The 26,070-nt window shown below is 38.3% G+C and overlaps 1 long non-coding RNA gene and 1 pseudogene across 1 annotated transcript in view; both read right to left on the bottom strand.

The window, feature by feature from the left end:
• Nucleotides 1-4,871: 4,871 nt before the first annotated feature.
• Nucleotides 4,872-7,263, bottom strand: LOC140615336 (nucleolar complex protein 3 homolog pseudogene; annotated as a pseudogene).
• A 17,774-nt stretch (nt 7,264-25,037) lies between these two features.
• LOC140615580 (uncharacterized) overlaps nt 25,038-26,070 on the bottom strand; it is a 106,071-nt gene continuing 105,038 nt past the window's right edge. The window contains exon 3 of the long non-coding RNA XR_012016089.1: nt 25,038-25,161. This is a non-coding gene — a long non-coding RNA (uncharacterized lncRNA). The remainder of the gene's footprint in view (nt 25,162-26,070) is intronic.

Below are 26,070 nucleotides of genomic sequence, written 5' to 3' on the forward strand. Positions count from 1 at the left end.
TGTAAGCATGAAGACCAGAGTGAAATTTTTTATAAGTAAAAAAACACATGTAGAATTATATATACTGTGAAATCGTCCTTCAAACATGAAAGAAAAATAAAGTCTTTCTCAAATAAAATGTGAAGGAATTTGTCACCAGTAAACCTGTACTGCAGAAAATATTAAAAGAAGTTCTTCAGAGTGAAGAACAATGATGTACATAAAGTTCAGAAATTCAGAATTCAAATGTACAAAAGAAAATGAAGCTCATTAAAGAAGGAATAACTGAAGATAAAATAAAAGTTTTTATTTTTCTTACTCTTAATTGATGTAACAGATAACAATAACAATAGTAACAATATATTTGACTAATATGCTTATGTATAAATGAAATGAGTGACAGCAATGATGTAAAGGACAGGAGGGAAAAATTAAGAATATTTTGTTATTATAATGTACATGCACTATCTGTCAATCAGTATAGTGTTGTTGATTTGAAAGTGAACTTGGGTTGGTTGTAAATATATACTGCAAACTCCAGGGCAACCATTAAAATGATAAAAAGTGACTCTGGCATCTCACAGCACTGGTAGGAAATGTTGGCAGTTGAACTTTCAGAAGATGAGGTTCATAGTGACTAAAAGAGCTAGCCTGAAAAATGAGACTTACAGCTGTTTCACAATGCTTTTGAAACAGAAGATGACCATCGTGTTGGAGCATTGTGATCAAAGAGGACAACATGAATTTGGAAAGTCATTTCAACCTGCTCCCATACTTAAATAGTTTCAAGCCTCTGGTTTTCAGGCTGAATAATGTGAACAAGTCTGGTGATAAAGCACAGATTAAGTCCTTAAAATATCTTAATTTCATAGTACCTTGTCCCATATAATATATAGAAGAAGCACCAAAACTAGATCCAAGATCTGAACAGCATTATTTATAATAATGAAGATAAGGAGGCAACCTAAGTGCCCATCAATAGAGCAGATAAAGAAGATGTGGTATATACACACAATGGAATGTTACTCAGCCATCAAAAAGATGAAATCTTGCCATTTGCAGCAACATGGTTGGACCTAGAGGGCATTATGCTAAATGAAATAAATCAGACAAGACAAATACTGATTTCACTTATACGTGGAATTAAAAGACAAAACAAATGCATAAACAAAAAGCAGAAACAGACCCATAAATAGAACTGATGGTTGCCAGAAAGGAGAGGAATGGAGGAATGGGAAAAATGGGTAAAAGAGGAGTAGAGATACAGGCTTCAGTTATGGAATGAGTGAATTAAGGGGATAAAATGTACAGCAGAGGGAATATAGTCAATAGTATAGTAATAGGGTACCTGAGTGGCTCAGTGGTTGAGTGAGCCTTTGGCTCAGGGCATGATCCCGAGGTTCTGGGATCAAGTCCTGCATTGGACTCCTCACAGGGAGTCTGCTTCTCCCTCTGCCTATGTTTCTATTTCTCTGTGTGTGTCTCTAATGAATAAATAAATAAATAAAAAATTTTTTAAAGAAATAAATCTTTACAAAACCATTGTAAAAAAAAACAGTATAGTAATAGTGTTGTTTGGTAAGAGATGATAGTTACACTTGTGAGCATACCATGATGTAGAGACTGGTTTAATCACAATGTTATATACCTTAAACTAAACTAAGTATCAATTAAAAAGAAAGAATGTGGGCACCTGGTGGTTCAGTTGGTTGAGCATCTGACTCTTGATTTCAGCTCAGGTCGTGATCTCACCATCATGAGGTGGAGCCCTGTGTTGGGCTCCAGGCTCAGCACAGGATCTGCTTAGGATTCTCTCTCCCTCTGCCCCATCCCTGGCTCTCTCTCTCCCTTTCTCTCTCTCTCTCTCTCTCTCTCTCACACACACACACACACACTCTTTCTATTTCTCACTCTTTCACTCTCACTCATTCTCTCTCTCTCAAATAAATAAATCATTTTAAAAATAGAAATGTAGGATCATAGAGTAAGCATATGTTACGTGAATGGGTACTGTGAAACAGGTTTCAAAGAGTTGTATCAATGTACATATAATGGATGATAGTTCATTTACTTCATATTTTTGCCCTCACTTGATAGTGTGAGTCTTTTTAATTACAGCCATCCTAAAAATGATGTATTCATATATCATTTTCATGGGTCATGGAATCAAATCCCATGTCAGGCTCTAAGCTCGGCAGGGTGTCTGAAGATTCTCCTTTCTTGCTCTCCTCTTCCTCCTCCTCCCCCTCCTCCTCCCCCTCCTCCTCCTCCTCCTCCTTCTTCTTCTTCTTCTTCTTCTTCTTCTTCTTCTTCTTCTTCTTCTTCTTCTTCTCTCTCTCTCTCTCTCTTTCTTCTTCTTCTTCTTTCTTCTTCTTCTTCTTCTTCTTCTTCTTCTTCTTCTTCTTCTTCTTCTTCTTCTCTTTCTCTCTCTGTCTTTCTCTGTCTCAAGAGAATAAATATTTTTTGTATATTTTTTATTGGAGTTCAATTTGCCAACATATAGCATAACACCCAGTTCTCATCCCATCAAGTTCCCCCCTCAGTGCGCATCACCCAGTCACCCCAACCCCCCGCCCCCCTCCCTTTCCACTACCCCTTGTTCATTTCCCAGAGTTGGGAGTATCTCATGTTCTGTCATCCTCACTGATGTTTTCACTCATTTTCTCTCCTTTCCCCTATAATTTCTTTCACTATTTTTCATATTCCCCAAATGAATGAGACTATATAATGTTTGTCCTTCTCTGATTGACTTATATCACTCAGCATAATACCCTCCAGTTCCATCCACATCGGGGTGCAGGTGTCCCGGCGTTTCACTGCATCTGTATCTTTGGGGGTAAATACCCAGCAGTGCAATTGCTGTGTCATAGGACAGTTCTATTTGTAACTCTTTGAGGAACCTCCACACAGTTTTTCAGTGGCTGCACCAGTTCACATTCCCACCAACAGTGCAAAAGTGTTCCCCCTTTCTCCACATCCTCTGCAGCCGTTGTTTCCCATATTGTTAATTTTCCCCATTCTAACTGGTGTGAGGTGGGATTTCATTGTGGTTTGGATTTGTATTTCCCTGATGGCCAGTGATGCAGAGCATTTTCTCATGTGCATATTGGCCATGTCTATGTCTTCCTCTGTGAGATTTCTCTTCATGTCTTTTGCCCATTTCATGATTGGATTGTTTGTTTCTTTGGTGTTGAGTTTAAGGAGTTCTTTATAGATCTTGGAAACTAGCCCTTTATCTGATAGGTCATTTGCAAATATCTTCTCCCATTCTGTAGGTTGTCTTTTAGTTTTGTTGACTGTATCCTTTGCTGTGCAAAAGCTTCTTATCTTGATGAAGTCCCAATAGTTCATTCTTGCTTTTGTTTCTCTTGCCTTCATGGATGTATCTTGCAATAAGTTGCTGTGGCCAAGTTCAAAAAGGGTGTTGCTTGTGTTCTCCTCTAGGATTTTGATGGATTCTTGTCTCACATTTAGATCTTTTATCCATTTTGAATTTATCTTTGTGTATGGTGTAAGAGAATGGTCTAGTTTCATTCTTCTGTATGTGGCTGTCCAATTTTCCCAGCACCATTTATTGAAGAGATGTCCTTTTTCCAGTGGGTAGTCTTTCCTGCTTTGTCAAATATTAGTTGACCATAGAGTCGAGTGCCCATCTCTGGATTCTCTATTCTGTTCCATTGATCTGTGTCTGTTTTTTTTTTTTTTTCAAAAAAAAAGTAGCTTTTTTATTCAATTATTCACAGGAGAGAATATAATCTGTTGTTACAAAAAGTTACTTCATAGGCCATTCCCAGAATATGACAATAGCTTAGGTAAAATATTGCTTTTTAATTATATTCATAAGAATAGGACTTTATCTATACAAAAATGAGAAGGAAGAGGAATAGGAGAAAGAGGAGAAGGAAAAGAAGAAAAGCCCTTCAACAGCACCATATCCTTAAAACAGAGTCAAGTCTTCAACTTGGTTTTCCCACCCAGAATTCATCCCCCATCACCCTCCAGAGCACATCAGAAAATGCGACAAACTCTGTAGAGACTAGGATCACATTCAAACTTTTTTTGAAAGTAACCATAATGAACATTCTCATTTTTTTTAAAAAAATATCAAACTAGGTTACTTCTTAAAGTGTGTCATTCAGCAAGATCCAATGAACTTGGTGTCCAATTTCAAGCTATTTTTTTCTTTTCTCAAAAATCTTCCTGAAAATACACTCAAATATAGAACTTGTCTCATTTCCATCTATAGTGTTGTAATAAAAATGTACTTATTTCATTTGAGAGAGTTTGGTTATAAAGAGTAGCTGAATGGTAAAAACCAATCTCGTGGTCTTCATTTTTCTGCACTCTATGCCCTCATTTTAATCTAGCAACTATCATCCAATTAAGTTCTCTCCAAAAATCTTTTTTAAACTATAAATTAAGATGTATATTGTTTTTTGGGGGGGGTTTTTTTAGAGAGGAAGAGAGAGAGCAGGAAATTCGGATAGAGGGAGAGAGGGAATCTTAAGCAGACTCCACCCCCAGCACGGAGCCCAATGTGGGGCTCAATCTCATGACCCTGAGATCATGACCTGAGCTTAAATCCAGAGTCAGATACTCAACCAACTGAGCCACCCAGGCACCCTTAGATGTATATTAAGTTTTTAAAAAGCAGTGTCTTTAAGAAACTTCAAAATATGGGAGTGCAAGACTTTCAATTCTCCTTTCTTAATTACAATTTCAGAATTGGGGCAGAACCCTGTGCCATGAAAAGGGAAATTCTCCCTCCTTTATGCATTTTCTCAGGAAGCTTCCCTTGTATAAAAAGAGAATTTCCTAAATAAACTAATATGTCTCTGTATGCATCTAAACAAACACAAATATACAATAAAGTCCAGTGACATTTCTCTCTTCTACCATAGTGATGTTTTCAAATATTTGGTGGAATCCAGAAGCAATTGAGTAGCTGCTTCACGGCAATGTCTTTTGATTAGTTAATTTAAATCTTCATTCAAAAATGAATCCCCTTGTAAAACTTCATTCTTTCTTTGGGAACTTGAAGATTCAACGGGAGGATTGAATGTCATTGCAGCCATGCTGTAGGTCTCAAAGAGTTCTGCAGCAGATCTCTGGCTCAACTCTGGCTTGAGCGCTGCTGAGCCTTCAGAGGGGGCTCCGGCCATCAGGTGGGCCGCAAATCTCCGCATGATGGGATGCAATTCCCAAAGCGCAGTGTTCTGAGCATTACAGTACTCGGGCTCATCCAACTCAGGAAGGAAAACCCCACTGCCCTGAGATTCACTGTCAAGTAACAGATCTGTTTTTGGGAAAGTGTACATTAATATTCTGTTAGTTGCTAAAATGTCAATGCTTGAATTTGGAAGAACATGAAGAACAAGGTCACAAAGACGCTTGATGAAGGCAAGGGCTCTCTGCTGAGAAACCTGCTTTCTGCACTTAGTTAGCACGACATCAAGGCACTGGAGTACAATCGCGACAACTTCATTGGTAGCACCTGCATGTAACAAATAGTATTTTATATAGATGTGTATAGAATTTCCTCGGATCAACATTCAGAACATCACCTTGCCCAGAAAGCATATGAAAAGCAGTCTGGACACAGGCTTTCTCCATAGCTTAGGTCACCAGACTCCATGAGAGTATGAAGTACTACTAATAAATCATCAAAAAACTCCACTTTTATAAGGTGAGCCAACTTGGCAAGGCCTTCTAGAACTGCTGGCAGGAGAGGTTACACTCTGGGCCTTCTTCAATATTCTGAAGTAGGTTACAAACACAATATTCAGAGTCTCCATGTGCAGTTTAAGTTTTCTCTCTGTGTTCTCTGAAGCTTCTGCCTCCAGAAGCTCTTGCTCTAGTTTCTCTTCTGCTTTATTCCACTTTTTCTGCATTCTTGATAGAGTTTTTCTCTTTTCCTTGAAAGTCATGAACTTTTTTGGTTTATTAATGTCCTCTGTATCTTTTTTCACTTCTACTTCCTTGATTCTTAAGCACAATAATGTCTTTAACATCTCTGACCTAACTTCATAATTTCTGCCCTTCACAAAACCAGAAATCACTTTAATCACACCATGGGAAGCTTGGCCTAATTTATCTTGCTTAAACCATTTCTTTACTGCCTCACAACACATTCCAGAGATCGACTTTGACACATCATTCATGAGAGGGACAATCAATACAATGATGTTGTTGTGAAAGTTGAAATGAGGTAGTGACACCAACAGCTCACACAGGCTCTTCACAGCCACTTCCGCCAGTCCTTTGTAGGCCTTTAAGGAAAATACATTACTTTTCTTCAGTTTCCTTTGCTTCTAGTCTTTAATCATTTGCTCCATATTTTCCAAATAAAATTTACATTGGCTAACCAGGCCTTCTTCAAATTCTCTTAATTTGGGGGTTTCTTTGAGGATCTTGGTGGATTTTTCTTCTTCTGAGGGGTTGTATTTTATATGAAGGAGTAATGTCTTTAAATAACTCCATCAGGGAAACTATCACCAGCTTTTGAACAGTAACAGCCACATCAGGATCCTGTTCCATCAGCATAGAACGTAGTTCTTTCAATTTTTTAATATTAGTTTCTGGATCTGATAATATGGCAGATGCCAAAGCTGCAATATGCATTTTCTTATCCTATAGCTTCTTCCTTCTTTCAATTACATGTTCTTCTAATGTCAGTTCTCGAATGGGATCTTCAACAATCTCTTCCTCAAGTTCCACCTCTTCTTGATCCTCTTCATCTTGGTTATTGTCAGTAACTTGCTTCTCCCTGGTCTGTGGGATTATACCACTTTTATCCTTGATGGGAAGCAAGTGAATCAGTTCCTTCTCTGGTGCAGTTTGCAGAGTTCTTGGTATTTTGTCATATTTATCTATAACATGCTCATGCTTTCGTTTCTTGGAGTGAACAGGTTCGCTAGAAGAAAGATCTCTCGTTAGAAAAGAGGCTCTTTGTCCTAACTCTATCATTAACTGCAAGTCATCTTCATTCATCATATCCAAAGGAAGTGCTTCCTCTTCTTCCTCCTCTTCCCTCTCAATTCTTTTACCTGGTCTTTTCTCCTTCAGGTCCTCCAGTGGGATTGGTTTCTTAGACACAGCATCCTTTACAGCTTGCCTTAGTTTCCTCTGTTCTTTTCAGTACTTCTAGACAGTGCTTTGTGGTTTAAATTGCTTATTTTTCAACTTGTTTTCAAGTCTGACTTTACTAGTCTTTAGAAACTTCCAAAAGCTTAGAATCTGTTTTTTATTTCTTCTTTCCAGTCTCCAAGGGTGAGGCATCCCCATTTATGTTCAAAATCAATATCTATGTGTCTGTTTTTGTGCCAGTACCACAGTGTCTTGATGACCACAGCTTTGTAGTACAACGTGAAATCTGGCAGTGTGATGCCCCCAGCTATGGTTTTCTTTTTTCAATACTCCCTGGGCTATTCGGGGTCTTTTCTTATTCCACACAAATCTTAGGATGATTTGTTCCAACTCTCTGAAGAAAGTCCATGGTATTTTGATAAGGATTGCAGTAAACGTGTAAATTGCCTTGAGTAGCATTGACATTTTCACAATTTTAATTCTTCCAATCCGTGAGCATGGAATAGTTTTCCATCTCTTTGTGTCTTCCTCAATTTCTTTCAGACGTGTTCTGTGTCTTTTAGGATATAGATCCTTTAGCTCTTTGGTTAGGCTTATTCCTACGTACCTTATGCTTTTGGGTGCAATTGTAAATGGCATTGACTCCTCAATTTCTCTTTCTTCAGTCTCATTGTTAGTGTATAGAAATGCCACTGATTTCTGGGCATTGATTTTGTATCCTGCCACACTGCCGAATTGCTGTGTGAGTTCTAGCAATCTTGGGGTGGAGTCTTTTGGGTTTTCTATGTACAGTGTCATGTCTTCTGTGAAGAGGGAGATTTTGACTTCTTCTCTGCCAATTGGAATGCCTTTAATGTCTTTTTGTTGTCTGATTGCTGAGGCTAGGACTTCCAGTACTATGTGGAATAGCAGTGGTGAGAGTGGACATCCCTGTCGTGTTCCTGATCTCAGGGGAAAGGCTCCCAGTGCTTCCCCATTGAGAATGATATTTGCTGTGGGATTTTTGTAGATGGCTTTTAAAATGCTGAGGAATGTTCCCTCTAACCCTACAGTCTCAAGAGTTTTGATCAGGAATGGATGCTGTATTTTGTCAAATGTTTTCTCATCATCTATTGAGAGATCATTTGGTTCTTGTTTTTTCTCTTGCTGATATGATCAATCACATTGATTGCTTTATGAGTGTTGAACCAGCTTTGTGTCCCAGGGATAAATCCTACTTGGTCATGGTGAATAATCTTCTTAATGCACTGTTGGATCCTATTGGCTAGTATCTTTTTGAGAATTTTTGCATCTGTGTTCATCAGGGATATTGGTCTATTCTCCTTTTTAGTGGAGTCTTTGGTTTTGGAATTAAGATGATGCTGGCCTCATAGAAAAAGTTTGGAAGTATTCTATCCCTTTCTATCTTTCGGAATAGCTTTAGTAGAATAGGTATTGTTTCTTCTATAAACGTTTGATAGAATTCCCCAGGGAAGCCATCTGGCCCTGGACTTTTGTGTCTTGGGAGGTTCCTGATGACTGCTTCAATTTCCTCCCTGGTTATCAGCCTGTCCAGGTTTTCTATTTCTTCCTGTTCCAGTTTTGATAGTTTGTGGTTTTCCAGAAATGCGTCCATTTCTTCTAGATTGCCTAATTTATTGGCATATAGCTGCTCATAATAAGTTTTTAAAATTGTATTTCCTTGGTATTGGTGGTGATCTCTCCTTTTTCATTCATGACTTTATTAATAATATTTGTTTCTCTTTTGTTTTTAATAAGGCTGGCTAATGATTTGTCTATCTTATTAATTCTTTCAAAGAACCAACTCCTGGTTTTGTTGATCTGTTCCACAGTTCTTCTGGTTTCTATTTCATTGAGTTCTGCAAGAAATCTTTATTAACTCTCTTCTTCTGAGGGTGTAGGTTTTATTTGCTGTTCTTTCTCCAGTTCCTTTAGGTGCAAGGCTAGATTGTATATTTGAGTTTTTTCCAGTTTTTGGATGGATGCTTGTATTGTGATGCATTTCCCTCTCAGGACTGCTTTTGCTGTATCCCAAAGATTTTGAACGGTTGTATCTTCATTCTCATTAGTTTCCATGAATCTTTTTAATTCTTCTCTAATTTCCTGGTTGACCCTTTCAATTTTAGCAGGATGCTCTTTAGCCTCCATGTGTTTGAATTTTTTCCAAACCTCTTCTTGTTTAGTTCTAGTTTCAAAGTATTATGGTCTGAAAATATGCAGGGGAAAATCCCAATCTCTTGGTATTGGTTAAGATCTGATTTGTGATCCAGTATATGGACTATTCTGGAGAAAGTTCCATGTGCACATGAGAAGAATGTGTATTCAGTTGCATTTGGATGTAAAGTTCTGTAAATATCTGTGAAATCCATCTGGTCCAGTGTATCATTTAAAGCTCTTGTTTCTTTGGAGATGTTGTGTTTAGAAGATCTGTCCTTTACAGAAAGCGCCATGTTAAAGTCTCCCACTATTAGTGTATTATTATCTAAGTATGGCTTAACTTTGGTTATTAATTGATTGATATACTTGGCAGCTCCCACATTAGGGGCATAAATATTCATTATTGTTAGGTCCTCTTGTTGGATAGGTCCTTGAAGTATGATATAGTGTCCCTCTTCATCTCTTACTACAGTCTTTGGGACAAACTTTAATTTATCTGATATGAGGATGGCTACCCCTGCTTTCTTTTGAGGACAATTTGAATGATAAATGGTTCTCCAACCTTTTATTTTTAGGCTGGAGGTGTCTTTATGTCTAAAACGAGTCTCTTGCAAACAAATAGATCGGTCTTGCTTTCTTATCCAGTCTGAAACCTTGTGCCTTTTGATGGGATCATTAAGCCCATTCATGTTCAGAGTTACTATTGAAAAATATGAATTTAGTGTCATAATATTACCTTTTCTGTCCCTGTTTTTGTGATCATTTCTTTGGACTTCCTCTTTCTTTTACAGAGTCCCCCTTAATAGTTCTTGCAGAGCTGGCTTGGTGGCCACATATTCTTTCAGTTTCTGCCTATCTTGGAAGCTCTTGATCTCTCCTTCTATTCTGAATGAAAGTCTTGCTGGATAAAGTATTCTTGGCTGCAGGTTCTTCTCACTTAGGACCCTGATATATCCTGCCAGCCCTTTCTGGCCTGCCAGGTCTCTGTGGAGAGGTCTGCTGTTAACCTAATACTTCTCCCCATATAGTTAGGGATCTCTTTTCTCTTGATACTTTAAGGATTTTCTCTTTAATTTTGGAATTTGCAAGTTTCACTATTAAATTTCAAGGTTTTGAATGTTTTTTATTGATTTTCGGGGGATCTCTCTATCTTCTGGATCTGAATGCCTATTTCCCTCCCCAAATTAGGGAAGTTCTCAGCTATGATTTGTTGAAATATGCTTTCTGGTCCCCTGCCCTTTTCGGTGCCCTCTGGAACCTCAATTAAACGTAGATTTTTCCTTCTGAGGCTGTCATTTATTTCCCTTAACCTATCCTCATGGTCTTTTCATTGTTTTTCTCTTTTTTCCTCAGCTTCCTTCCTTGCCATCAACTTGTCTTCTATGTCACTCACCCGTTCTTCTACCTCATTAACCGTCATCGTTAGGACCTCCAGTTTGGATTGCATCTCATTTAATTGATTTTTAATTTCTGCCTGATTATATCTAAATTCTGCAGTCGTGAAGTCTCTTGAATCCTTTATGCTTTTTTCTAGAGCTACCAGTAGGTTTATAATTGTGCTTCTGAATTGGCCTCTGACATCGAATTGTAATCCAAATTCTGTAATTCTGTGGGAGAGAGGACTGTTTCTGATTCTTTCTTTTGTGGTGAGTTCTTTTTTCTAGCCTTTTTGCTCAGTACAGAGAGGCTAAAAACAACTTGTACTGGAAAAAGGAAGAAAAAAAAGAGAAAAGAAAGGAAAAAGCAACAAAAAACAAAAACAAAAACAAGAGGGGTATCCTCTGGTTCTATATACTGTAAATCCATCTACTCCCCTGGAGCTTTCTAGCACTGCTAGGTCAAGAACTTTCTCTTCCCTCATCCTTCCAGCTGGTCTTCTGGGGGAGGGGCCTGCTGTGCTGATTCTCAGGTGTGTGCTCCTGGGGGAGCTGCCCCGCCAGGAGCAGGGCTGCCCCGCCAGGTGCAGGGCTCGGTGGGAGCTGTTTTTCCTCTGAGGCCCCTGTTCCCTGGTGACCCAGCTCCGTCCCAGGCACAGGGTACACCAGGAGGAACAAGACTGGCTCGGCCAGCTCCCCAGCCCTGGAGTCAGCTCCCGCAGTAACTACCGCAGCTCCCAGTCCGCAGGGGCCTGGATGCTCCGGGGGTGTAGGCGCCGATCTGCACAGCTCGGGGCCCCGGCGGCAGGAGCGTCCTTGCTGTCCTGTGTCCTCCCCACCTCCACCTGTCCCAGGGGGAGCACAGGGTCCTGGGCTGTGTCCCCAACGTCCTGGGCTCTGGGGCCTGCACTGCTGGCATCACACTCCCGGGGCCGCGCAGCCCCCTCCGCGCGGAGCCGCCGCTGAGCTGCTCCCGGGGCCCCAGCCCTTTAGGGAGCTCGGCTGGTGGTGTGTGGCGTGCCCTCCCCTGGGGGCACCTCCTATGTTAGTGACCCCGAGCCCATCCCGGGATCCTGCCCGAGTTCCCTGGAGTGCCTTTCCATCCAGGAAGATTTTTAAAGTTCCTGCTTCTCCAGGACTGGGCTTTCCTGTCCTGGGGGCTCTGGGGCTGGGCCTTAGCCCGGCTCCTGGCAGGGGGGCGGAGGGGGGTGCGGAGCCTCCGCCACTGGATTCTTTATTTTTTTTTTTCTGTCTTCCTACCTTGTTAGAAGCGCGAACTCTTCACACTGTAGCATTCCAGCTGTTCTCTCTTTAAATCTCAGGCCGAATTCGTAGGTTTTCAGGATGATTTGAAAGTTATCTAGGTAAGTTGGTGGGGACAGGTGACTTAGGGACCCTACTCCTCCACCACCTTGCCCCGCCCCTCTGATCTATAGATTTAATACAATCCAAATCAAATCTCAATAAGTTATTTTTGTGATATCAATAAACTTATTCCGAAGTTTATATGGAAAAACAGAAGACCCAGAAGAGTCAACACAATTTTGAAGGAGAAGAACAAAGTTGGAGAATTGACACTACCCAACTTCAAGAATTACTAGATAACTACAGTCATCAAAACAATGTAGTGATGGTAAAACTACAAAATGAACCAACCAATGAAAACCTCACAACAGATCAGAATAGAGAATCCACCAAAAATAAACTCATAGACTCAGGTAAATATAGTATACAGATCTTTAACAAAGCATCAAACTCAATACAAGAAGCAAAGACAGTCTTTTCAACAAGTACTACTAGAATAACTGGAAAGCCACATGACAAAACAAAATCAGAATCCGGACACAGGCCTTACCCTTTCCACAAAAATTAATTTGAAATGGACCATAGACCTAAATATGAAATGCAACATATCAAAACTCCTGAGAGAGAGCATAGAAGAAAATCTAGTTGACCTTGGATAAGGCGATGACTTTTTAGATACAACACCAAAGGCATAATCCATAAAAGAAAGAACTGATAAACTGGACTTGATTAAAACTAAAAAATTCTGCTCCAAAAAAGACCATGTTAAGAGAATGAGAAGATGTACCACAGACTAGGTGAAACTATTTGCAAAAGACACATATGTTACCTAAAATATACAAAAAAACTTTCTAAATGCAACAAGGAAATGAACCTCCAGATTTAAATGGGCAAAAGACCTGACACCTTGCAAAGGAGATGCATAGATATGAAGTTTTTATGTAAAAGATGTTCAACAGCATTATCATTAGGAAATTGCAAATTAAAATAACAGTAAGATACCACTATGTATCTATTGGGATGGCTAAAATCCAAAACACTGATAACACCAAATGCTGATAAGGATGTGAAGCAGCAGGAACTGTCATTCATTGCTGGTAGGAATATAAAATGGTATAGCCACATTGGAATACAGTTTGGCAATTTCTTAAAAAGCTTTTACCATATGATACAGCAACTGTATCCCTTATTATTTACCCAAAGGAGCTGAAAACTTACATCAACACAAAAACCTACACATGGATGTTTATAACTATGTTTTTTTTAAACATTTTATTATTCATTTATTCATGAGAGACACAGAGAAAGAGGCAGAGACACAGGCAGAAGGAAAAGCAAGCTCCATGCAGGGAGCCCAATGCAGGACTCGATCCCAGGACCTCAGGATCACCCCCTGGGCTGAAGGCAGGTGCTAAACCACTCAGCCACCCAGCTGTCCCTGTTTATAGCTATTTTATACATGATTACCAAAACATGGAAACAACCAAGATATCCTTCAGTACTTGTATAGATTTTTTTTAAATGTGGTACATCCAGACAACACAATATCATTCAGTGATAAATTGAGATGAACTATCAAGCCATGAAAAGACTTAGAGAAACCTTAAATGCATACTACTAAGTGAAGGAAGCCTATCTGAAAAAGCTACATACTATATGATTCCAACTAAATGACATTTTGGAACAGGTGAAAATATGGAAATAGGGCCTGGGAGTAGAGAGAGCAGAAAGTTGAATAGGCTGAGTGCAGGGGATTCTTAGGCCAGTGAAGCTAATTTGTATGATATTATAATGGTGGATACATACCATTCATTTGTCAAAGCCCATAGAATTTACAACATCAAAAGACTATACAAACCCCATAGAATATACAACAACAAGTGACTCCTAAGGTAAAGTAAGGACTTTGAGTGCTAATGATGTGTCAATGTAGGTTCATTGATTGCAACAAATGTTTCTCTGTAGTGCAGGATGTTGACAGTAGAGAAGGTTGCATGCATGGAGCAAATCTCTGTGCCTTTTCAATTTTGCCCTGAACCTAAAACTATTCTTTAAAAAATGGCTTTTTTGGGGCAGCCCGCTGGCTCAGCGGTTTAGCACCACCTTCAGCCCAGGGCCTAATCCTGGAGTCGCAGGATTGAGTCCCATGTCAGTCTCCCTGCATGGAGTCTGCTTCTCCCTCTGCCTGTGTCTCTGCCTGCCTCTCTCTCTCTCTCTCCTTCTCTCCCTCATGAATATATAAATAGAATCTTTTTAAAAAGACTTTTAAAAATGTTTTTTTTAATTATGCTAAGACTACTTTTTAGGTTGCTATGAAAATTAGATCTAACACCCACAAAGTATCGTGTGCAGTCTTTTTTTTTTTTTTTCATGTGCAGAGTCTTGCTGGCACATCATAGCCGCCCACTAAATGTGGGTATGAAAGATTTTTTTTTATTTTTTTAAAGATTTTATTTATTTATTCATGAGAGACAGAGAGAGGCAGAGACACAGACACAAGGAGAAGCAAGCTCCATGCAGGGAGGCTGATGCAGGGGTTGATCTCTGGTTTCCAGATCAGGCCCTTGGCTGAAGGCAGGCGCCAAATCACTGAGCCACACAGGCATCCCAGATAGTATTAAATCAACCTTAATACACCTTCCTTTTCCTTTTGATTCATATTTTATAGATAATTCAAATTCTCTTCAGAGGAATTTTCTTGACTCCAGATTTCCCCATAGCTAAGGAGTATCAATTTGAAATTTCCTCATTAAAATATGATATTGGTTCTTTTCCATCTATATTAATAGACCACAATGGTAGTAAAAGCCCATACCTTGACACCTAAGTGTTGAAGCTTTTCTTGTCTACAGTTTCTACTTGAGAATTAGAAAAGTGTTTGTTTGTTTTCTTTTTTAATCTTGGATCCTTAGTTGTCATCAATTAAAACAACTGGATGTATGTCCCAGCACTTTCTTCCATGACCCTGGGCTAGTCACTGAACATCTCTGTACCTCTGTTTCCTTCCTTTTGAAATGAGGTCATGATATTACTGTCAGAAATAAAAGAAGGTAACAGTAGGACACTAACAGCCTATGGGGACTCAGGGAAAAAGACCAAAAAAACTATTAGCCAGGCATAGTAACCCTAAGAGCTTGGCAACTTCTCTACAACTTCATAACTTTTCTTAGAATGTAGCATTCTATCCTGTCCTTGTAGTATTCAGTAGCACAGTACAGTGAAAAAACAACATACTTTCAAGTTTGACAGACCTGTTCCTTACCATGTGACCTTGGGTATGTAACTTTTCTGAGCCTTGGTTTCCTCACTTGCAAGCTGATGATAATAATAACTATCCCACTAGGTTTCCATGAACATTAAAGAATCAATAGCATGGTTATGTTCAATATTCCTTATTTTTTCCTGTATTAATGAAAATCAGAGGACCTTCCAATATTTTGCTTTGTTTTCAGGCAGATGAAAAAAAAAGGGTGCTGAATGATTATCCTCAAGGTTGCAGGGGGAAAAAAGAGGTGATTAGATTGAGTTCCTGAGGTCATAAAATCATAAGAACAGGATACAAGCAAACAAGACAAAAAAAAATTGCTCATCTGGTTAGCAATGGTATGGTTTTCCAATATGGTGGTAGCCATTTAAGCAAATTTGCAATATAAGAATTTGATGATTTTGTGTCCCTTCCTATAATAATACCTAAGTAATATTTCCAAATATATCCACGTTCTAATCCCTGGAACCTGTGAATGTGCTGGCAAGAGAACGTGTAGATGTGATTAAATTAAGGATCTTGAGATAAGGAGATTAATCTGGATTGTCCAGACGGACCCTAAATGTAATCTTAAATGTTGTTATAAGGAGTTAAGGAGATATTTGATTACACAAGGGGAGATGGTGATCTGATGATAGAAGCAGAGACTGGAGTGATGTGCTCTGAGAGGAAGCACAAGTCAAATAAACACTAAAAGCTAAAAAATGATGCAATAAAACACATTCTCCCCTGCAAAGCCTCCAGTCCTGCCTACAGCTTGCCTTTTAGTCCCCTGAAACTGATTTCTGATTCCTGACCTCCAGAACTAAGAGAATACATTTGTGTAGTTTTACCACTAAGTATTTGTGACAGTAGAAACAGAAACCTCTCTTTTTGAAACATAGTTCTAACACAATGAAACAAAGTCCAACAGGCAAAACAAAGCAGTAGTGATTGGAGATAGACTTTAGAGGCCTTAAGAGATCATGAACTCTGGCTTTATCATGTAGAGTTCTCAGAAAAGAAGGAGAAAACCTCCTGACCAGCAGTCAAGTGCTGAGTCCCAGGCCCTGATGGGTCCCACATTAACTTAAGACAGGAAAGGACGTTCTCTAAAGTTAGCCTGTGATATATAATTGATTTCATTTGTTTTAGCTGGAGCTTAATTTGAATTGTGTACATCAAAAGAAGAGCTCATAGTGATTTCTTTAAAATTTAAATGTACCTCCTGTGTACCCTCCAGGTTTTTTGAGATGAATATTGTTCTTTTATCTGTTTGCAATGAAAGGTACAGAAAATGATTTTGGGATTTTATAGCTTGAGGTTAAAACACGGCTTGCATGTGCTAATATTAAAAGCTAGTTAAATCTATTCACTTTTCCTCAATAGAATGTCTTATAAGAACCAGCTGCTTTATATCAACATTCAAGGCCTGCCATGATCTGAAATATATTTCATCTCACTCTGCTTGGTGTCCTATTTCCTAGATCTCTGAATAGTTGCAGTTCCTCAAATGCACTTTGCATTTCTTGCTTCCATATCTTTCAAATACTATGTTTCCACCTTAAAATTTTTCTCTTTTCTCCTTCAGTCCCTCACGAATAGAATAGAGAATGCCTACTCATTCTTTCGGGCCCAAACGTGACATGCCAATGTTAGTCAACAACATGAGCCTTCTTTGAATATTCAATATTCCCTAGTTTGTGCCCTCAGTGTATACTACACATATTATTGACTCCTAGTTCTCCTCTACTTAACACTATGGATTGTCTGAACACTCGTGGCCAATAAAAAGAGGCAGGGAGAGAAGTCTAAGAAGGTTGCCACCTTCTCCTTAAGCAAAACACGTTCATTTTTGGTTTTAGAGAAAAATACACTTAAGGATTATACTATTTGGTCCAGCTAAGTACATTTGTGATCCCTTCATTCATAAAGTCTACTGTTCGAACAATATGCATCCTTGTTTGGTGTCTTTTCTCTACAAAGTTTTATTAAGATCTACATTCCTTTTTTTTTTTTAACCAAATTTACTAACAATTTATTTTATTTCTAAATAACTCTGACAACTACTTATTCCTCCTCCTATAAAATAGATTTTCCTAACGGATGCATCCTTTGATCAATACCACACATTTAAGATTCTTCTGGTTTACATATGTATTTCAAAATTTTTCATCTTCCTTTAACAAAAGCCCCTCCTCATAACTATCCACAATTATATGTTCTTAATAGACCTCCTCTCATTTCTCAGTTGCCCATCATTTGTAATGGGTAACCTAACTATTGGTCTAAACTCCAGCTTATTGCTCACAGAACTGAGGTTGTTCCATACATAGCATTTTATGAACAATACGGAAAAACTCAACTTCAGCCCACCTTGTGTTATCTTTCCTCTATTCGTGTTATCATGAATTCATGAACCATTCAAAAGATGCAATTTAGCTCTATTGACTGTAGTCATTGTTTCTTATTCTCAAATTATTATTTGGCCACTACAAGTCCTCTTTTCAGACTGTTCCTCCAAAACAAAGATGACTCAGATTCATCTTAAAACTTTCTGCTTGAGATGCCTGGGTGGCTCAGCGTTTGAGTGTGTCTACCTTTGGCTCAGGGGGTGATCCCGCGGTCCCGGGATTGAGTCCCACATCGGGCTTCCTGCATAGAGCCTGCTTCTCCCTCTTTCTGTGTCTCTGCCTCTCTCTTTCTGTCTCTTATGAATAAATAAATAAAATCTTTTAAAAAAAACTTTCTATGCAAGAAGTGAAATTAATTCATGAAATGTAGTTCTTTTCTGTAGAAAAATGATACAGCCAAAATTCATGGGCCAGAGATGCTCATGACACTGTTCCACCATTCTAATATTTCTGGCAGACAGCTAAAATAATATAGGAGAACACGCTCTAAACTTCGTGACAAAGGAGAGATTTTTTTTAAAAGGGAGGGAGTTCATAAATTCATGTTGTTTCAAACTGATCCCTGTTTTTAATTTATTCCAAAGCAAGAGTGTGTAAAATCCATTTTATCCTTTTAGAAGCCTTCAGTTTTGTCCACTAATACAGGGGTTCAGTCCTACAAAGCTGTGGTGATGGTTTCATGGATATATAGATATACCTAAATTCATCAAGTTATATAAATTAAATCATACCTTAATAAAGTATACATTTTAAATAAAGTTTGAAAAAATTTTCTAGGATGATAGACAGGGTCTATCTTCTAGAAGACTATCATGCAAGACAGTAACCACTAACCACATATGGCTATGAGGCATATGAAATATGACTAATGTAAATGAAATGAGTAAGTGAATTTTTTATTTTATGTAATTTTAATTCCAATTTAATTAGCTACTTATGATTAGCGTACACTATCCTGGACAACACATCTATAGGGATAATCAAATAAAATTATGTGGTTGAAAATTCTTACCTTTCTTTTACTTCTTCCTTCCTGTCTCTCAGCCTATCTCCAGAGTGGATAGATAAAATTTTGCTGGAGCACAGACTCAACTACCTGAGAACAGAAAATTCCAACTCTAATATTACCCTCTCCCAGATAAATACCAGGTGCTCTAAACACATAGATCATCTAGCACCTCAAATAATGTTGTCATGCACCTTGTAAAGAATAAATACTGTATTTTGAGATTTAATCTGAATTTCTCCTCTAGCTCCTTTTTATATGAAATATATTAGCCTAATATATTTTATTATACATTATATTACATCATTGTCTGCTCCCTTAGCACAGTTATATTTTAACATTGATTCCCAATATTTTAGAGGCATTGAGAACCATGATATCTATATCCACAATGTTTCAAAATAATTTCCTTAGTGGAGTATGAATTTTCAATAAAACTGAAACTATAAAACAAGAGGAATCTAAAAAATGTTTAGAAGTGGTGGTAAGTTGAGAAAGATTCTTACAACATTATTTCCCAAAAGATGATTTTTTAAAAAGCTGCTTTTAAGTCAAGACTTTTAACTATTAATATTTTGTTGTAAAATATGTCCATTTGAAGTATCTTTCCTTACAGGCAACAGGAAGACAGTGGCAACTACTTGGGTTAAATATTTGTACAAACAGTGGCAACTACTTGGGTTAAATATTATTGTTTAGTGGTTTAATTGCTGACTTAAGTGAAGACATAGCATTTTCACTGATGTGAAATATCATCTCAATGAACTTTATGAAATGTGGTCTGGCTAGGTGGTTCCATGTGTGAGATTAAAAAATTGAGAGATTCAACACTTTTCTAAAAGGCTCATGTAGTTCCCTACGTTACTGAATTGGAGATGTCCTTAGGACAATTTACTGATAATATTATCATATATTAAGCTCCATTTAATATCACACTATTTTATGTGTCAAGCACACTTTTTTAAAAGATTTATTCATTTATTTTAGAGGAAGAGAGAGCATGTGTGTTGGGTCAGAGAGGCAGAGAGAGGGCGGGAGAGAGAATCTCAAGTAGACTCCCTGCTGAGCATGGAGCTGAATTTGGAGCTTGATCCCAAGACTCTGAGATCATGAACTGAACTCAAATCAAGGGTTGAACATCTAACCAGCTGAGCTTGCCAGGCATCCCTCAAGCACACATTTTTATTGTGAATGACAAATTTGCTGAATTAGTGTTAACAGAGATTAGGAGTGGGTAGGCAAGATCAATACATCTGGAACAGTAATTATCAAAGGTTCTCTCTAAACTTAAATTTTGAAATGTAAATTTTAATTTTTTAAGTTATTTTATTCATTCTGTTTAAGTAATGTCTATGCCCAACATGAGGCTCAAACTCACAACTCCAAGATCAAGAGTCACATTCTCTACCCATTGAGTGAATCAGACACCCTTCTTTTGAGTCATTTTAGAGTTTTGTAGTCAGACTGTGACACTGCCTACCTTTTAGCCTCTAACCTCTTCCATTCTGACCTCCTCCATGAGGAACCAGTGGTCTTGAGTCTGGGAAGCAGAGCTCAAACAATCCACCAGAACATCAACTTTATGGTTTGTTTAACTATTTTCCTGCTTTCATGGACACTGCCTGGGATAGCTGATTTTTCATCCTGGGTTTATGACTGCACCCTTTGGCTAAGGTCTAGGATAGATCTAACAGAATATATACTTCCTGGCCATCTGAGCTTCTATAAAACTTGTAGTCACTGTCCCCTAAAGGGGACATTCCTTTCTCAATTGATCTTCAATGCAGTATAAGATCCTCTGAAAACTAGTTGGGTGGCTCTTAGGCTGACAAAGAAGCCATGAGCAGTGTACTCATCCCTGGCCTTCTTGTCTTACACTAATTTTTTATTCATTTTAGTTTCCATCATATCCAAACCTTGCAGATAGATCGTACTACCCTGCTACTACCCATCCCTACCTCTAGCCATGTAAGGAAGATTTTTCCACTCCCTCAAAAATAATTCCAAATCTATTAACTGAATTAGCTCCCTGCAGCCTTCCGTATGGACATGAAAAGCCACATGTATTTCCAAAACCAAATCTGTATTAAATAAAATATATATGGCCAGAGAGAGAGTATTCCTGTGAGAATTCCACATGGGTTCATTCCAAAAGTATCTGCATTTGATTCAATTGCATCTGCGGCAGCTCAAATTATTAGACCCGGTAACAGGGTTCCCTTAGTGATCAACTCGTACCCTCCTCAAACACCAAGTCATTTATTCCAGGTTCTAATTAAATACCCCTATCCAGATTATTTCAGCCTTGTAGGACCAAGTAAGGGAGAAAAGGATCAATATAAATAACAGGTTACTAAAATCAATGATTTCTCAAACAAATTATATGGAATAACAACCTAGAATTGTTCACTGCTTTTGTACTGTATTTCCAAGTCCATTCCAAATACCAACCTCAATGGGGAGCATAGGCAAAGCACATAAATATATATTTTACCTAACTTATTGACTCTCCAATGCCAACCAGCAGGAGAAATAACAGTGAGGCATTATTCATAGAAGCCCTCCAGTGGTCAAATAAAATGTACCCTTTTAATATATAATTTAAATTTTTCCCTGTCAATAGTTTATAGCAAGTCTTACCTAAATCTGCCTCAGACTTTTCCCAAAGGAGAGCTACCTTGAGTATATATTATCCTACTCTCTTGTATTCTTCATTTGCTAGTTCATTTTATTATAATATTATTATTATAACTTGGAGGGCTCAGGGCAAGAGAATGGTGTACAGCAATTTGAGGATTATGGGATTCCTAACTCTAGCTGGTGAAACTGTAATCTTGTTCCCTTTATTCATACAGCCTAAAAAAATGTAAGACATCCTGTCAATTTTGTTTTTATATGTCTTTCTACTAGGTTTTCTCTACCTTTTCATTTTTTTAACTTATTGACCTGATCCATTTTATTTCTACTAGATAAATTCAATGTCCTTCTTTACTACTACAAAAATAATTTCCTGTGTTTCTTCACTGATCAGTACAGTCAACTTCTATTCCCAATTGACCATTTGTTACAATATGCGTTACTGGTCTAAGAACAACTTTAAAATAAGGATCATGCCTTATTCTTTTTTATATAAACTGAATGGTTGAAACAGATGTTCAAAAATATTTTAATGCGTTAATTAGTTAAATGACCAATTTTCTAGAACCATAGAAATGGGTGGAACAGTAGGAAAAGATCCCAATGTGAAATTTATAGTAGGTACAATCTTTTCCCAGTCCACAAACTCAGGAATGCAAAAAAATAAATTTTACTTTTCCATTTCTGAACTTGATTTCTACCTCAAGTCCCCACTTGACAAAGGTAAAGAATGACCCTTGGTCTAGTTCTTGTTTCCCACCCACCTTCACCCAATGAATTCAAGATTTAAAAACAAAACAAAACAAAACAAAACAAAAAAACTTATGAGTAAGAGAGAGAGAGAGAGCAAGCAGGAATGGGGAGAAGGGGAAAAGGAGAAGGAGAAGCAGGCTCCCCACTGAGCAGGGAACCTGAAATGAGGCTCCATCCCAGGACCTCAGAATCATAACCTGAGCTAAAAACAGACGCTTAACCAACTGAACCACCCAAGTGCCCCTGAATTCAAGATTTAAATAGAAATTCAACATTTCCTTTACCCAATTTCCTCTAAGTTGTGTTTAAGTAGTGGGAAGAATAAGTGAGGACAACTAAATATCAAAGCTTTGGGGGCAAACAGTATGTGGGCCTGGACATATTTTGTCTACATGGATGTGCCCTGAGATGCAGATAATTTAATCTGGGTTTTGGCTGTTGTCATCTACTCACTCTGGCATCTGCTGAGATGTGTGCATTTTGCATCTGGTTAGTGGTTATTAAGTTTACCCTGGCACTGAACTCTTCTCCTCATCCCAACAGAGAACTCCTAAGGCCCAGCAAATCTTAGCAGCCCATGTCTGCTCTTCCTAGGACTGCACAAGTTAGGGAGCAAGGTGGCAGGGGAAGCAGTGTGCAGGGCCCCTTCCTGGAGACAGATGCTGGCATCTACTGATATTTTTTCTTCTTAGACATAAAAGAAACAACAAGCCAGGGATCAATATTAAATGTTTAAGGGGGAAAAACATTTTCTTCACACAAATTTGTCAGTTTAACCTTTAAACAAAATTAAATAAATTTTCCTTGTTATGACATTGCTTAGGAGCTTGGGATGCTAATATGTACTATGAATCTCCAACAGGGACTCTATCAATACAGCAAGTGTTATTTTATTTGAGCAGCTCCCCTGGAACAAGTGATCCCTAGAATACTATTTGGGAAACACTGTTCCAGTAAGCTATGTAATATTGGCCTGTTGTTATTGTTCACTTAATCATTAACACAGACAGGGTGTGAGAGTTGCTTGACTCTGTGCCTGAGAATCTGGCATTTCATTTCAATTCAGTTTAAATTCTCCTTTACACCACCTCAAACAAAATGCAAATGTGAACCCCCAGGGATAAATGGGGATGGAGAGCATTAAACAAACTCCCAACCCCTTTTGCTTCTCCATTTCTAACTGGTCATGTCAAGCTAGAGTATTATTATTTGATGAGGTTAGGAGCAGGGTGTTTGGGAAAGAATACTGGGCAGGAAGTGGAGGGTCCAGTGCTGGTGTCCCACTAACTAGTTGTGTGTCTTTGGTTAAAGCACTTCATCTCTCTGGGCCTCAGCTTCCTAATTTTATATTGGGGACTGCAGAATAAACAAGGAAGAGGCTGGACTTACCTTTCTTATTCTAATGGCACTCTGTCTAGTGACCACTGTCATTGGTTGATGGATCTATCCAGCAGACTGTTAAGAAATTATTTCTCAGAGCAGCAGGAGACATCAATATTGACAATGTTTACATTGCACCCTGCTGTCATTCAGTCTTTTCACAACAGTTACTTCATTTGATCCTTAGACTAGCCAATGATACACAGCAGGAATTACTTTTTTTTTTTTTTTTTTTTTTTTACAGAAAAGGAAACCCAGTTTCAAATCTTTGTCCAAGGTCACTCAGCTGTTCAGTGACAGAACTGGGCATGAACTCTGGCCTTCTGACTGCAGTCTCATGTGTATTTAACCATCCTGTGTTTCCTTCCCATTCTGAAACCCCAGCAGGGAGTAATTTTACTCCATTCTCCATTACTGCCAGACCATCTCTCTAGGGAAAGCGATACTCATTATTTTTTCTGAGGGGAAAACACAATGTAACTCAGACAACATAATAATTTTATGGTTTGAATGAAAAAAAAATTGCTCCTGTCAAATTCAACTTACACCACAAGACTAAATAAAAATTTTATGTACTGGGTGAAGGAAAAATAGAGGGAAAAAAGGTCCTGAGTGGATGAGCTTAAATTATCTCCCATTTGAATGAGTTCATTTCCCAAAGAGAGTTTCATCAGCCTTTTTAATTAAGAGCAAATTGTTCATCTAGAATCAGTAATTTGCCAATGACCTCTTCTTAACACTCCCGTCTAAGGTGACAGAAATGACAATAGGACTTTCAAATTAAAAACATCAAGCTCTTGCAGATATTGGGCCCTCAGTTAAGTAACTGAATCAGAGGATGGTGGTGACTTGTGGGGAAACAGTAACATTTTCACCAAATTTCTCCCCTAAAATAAAGGCTCAGTAGTGTTAAAGAAGTCTTAGGTTTAGCAGGAACTGACAGTGGGGATTGTATACATCCAGTAACATGTATAAATAGGAATATGTATGCGAATCCACATATACACTCACATATGCACGTCTGTTTACATAACATTGTATGAGCCCAGAAAAAACTCAAAAGAATACCTCAAAGTTGTTAATATGATGTTATTATAGCAATAAATGCAAGCGAGGTAGAGGGAAAGTAAGATGGGAAAGGGTAGACGGGAGCTAAAGAAAAGAAAAAAAAGAACTAAAAATAGAAAGTATGAGTGATAGGATACCTTTTATTTTTTTATATAAGCTTTTATATAAATGTGTATGAATCAAAATTTTAAGGGAAATAATATAGCAGTAATTTTATGAGATACTAAAGCACGAGAGCTCTGAAGAATAAATACTGTGGCAGGGATTGTAGGAGATGAAGCCAGAGAGCTGGGTAGAGGCTGGCATAAATGCAAGTATAAAGGACCCTAGACTTTGTTCTAAGGTCAAAGAAGAGTCACTGGGGAGTTTTAAGTACGAGAGTGACTGGCTTAAACTTGGGTCTTAGGTCATTTCATCAGTGGTAATGTGACTAAATAGGGCAAAGGAGGAGGAAACCAATGATCCCTAATGATGAGTTCCTACACTAGGGCAGTGGTAATGGGATTGGTTGGAAGTACATGATACAGAAAAAAATAGGTTCTACAGCTATCATTATCTCCACTACTGACACATTTATTAAAACTACACTATTGCTATCACCATAATTTAACTGCTACTATTTAATCAGCACTTACTGTGTACCAGGCACTGTGTCCAAAACGATGTTATCTTAATTACCTATTACAGTAACCCTGGAAGATAGGCATCTGGCTGCCAATCACTGTATAGAGCATCGTGAAGCATGGCAAAGTGACCCTGGCAAAAAGAAGAATGAAACAGAAACCACAGTTTGCAGACCGACATGGCTTACACACTAAGCCATTATATGCAACAGAAACTACTACACTCACATTATTTCAACACTGACTCATTCAGATCCAAATGTTCTCCAAAATGATCATAAACTGTTTTGTCAGTAAATCCCAAGACGCATGCATTCCAAAGATAAGAGTTTGGTTCTTCCAGCAACTCACCTAGCTTACAAATTCTAACCCAGCCCAGAACATACTTATTAATTTACATTCTGAAATCACTCCTTGATTAACTCTAGCTACTAATAACCTCTAAGTCTCATCACTAATCATTAGAGAAATTGAAGTCTAAATTACTATATCACCACATACCTATTAGGAAAACCTATCAAAACAAACAGGGGCACAAGGGTGGCTCAGTGGTTGAGCACCTGCCATTGGCTCAGGTCATGATCCTGGGGTCCTGGGATCAACTCACTAAACAGGCTCCCCACAGGGAACCTGCTTCTCCCTTGCCTGTGTCTCTGCCTCTCTCTGTGTGTCTCTCATGAATAGATAGATAAAATCTTTAAAAAAAAAAAAAGAATAGCAAGTATTGGTGATGATGTGGAGAAACTGGAACCCTTATGTACTATTGGTGAGAATGTAAAATGGTGCAACCACTAGGGAAAATAGTATGATGGCTCCTCAAAAAACAAAAAAATAGAATTATCATATGATCCAGAGATCCCAACTCTGAATATACAAGTAAAATAAACTGAAAGTGAGGTCTTAAAGAGATAAACATACACATATTTTCATAGCACCATTTTTCAAAACAGCCAAAAGTGGAAGCAACCCAACTGTCCATCTACAGACGAATAGATAAACAAAACGTGGTGTATGTGTATAATAGAATGCCATTCAGCTTTAA

Source organism: Canis lupus, chromosome 23 (assembly GCF_048164855.1).
Source record: "Canis lupus baileyi chromosome 23, mCanLup2.hap1, whole genome shotgun sequence".
Taxonomy (NCBI): Eukaryota; Metazoa; Chordata; class Mammalia; order Carnivora; family Canidae; genus Canis; species Canis lupus.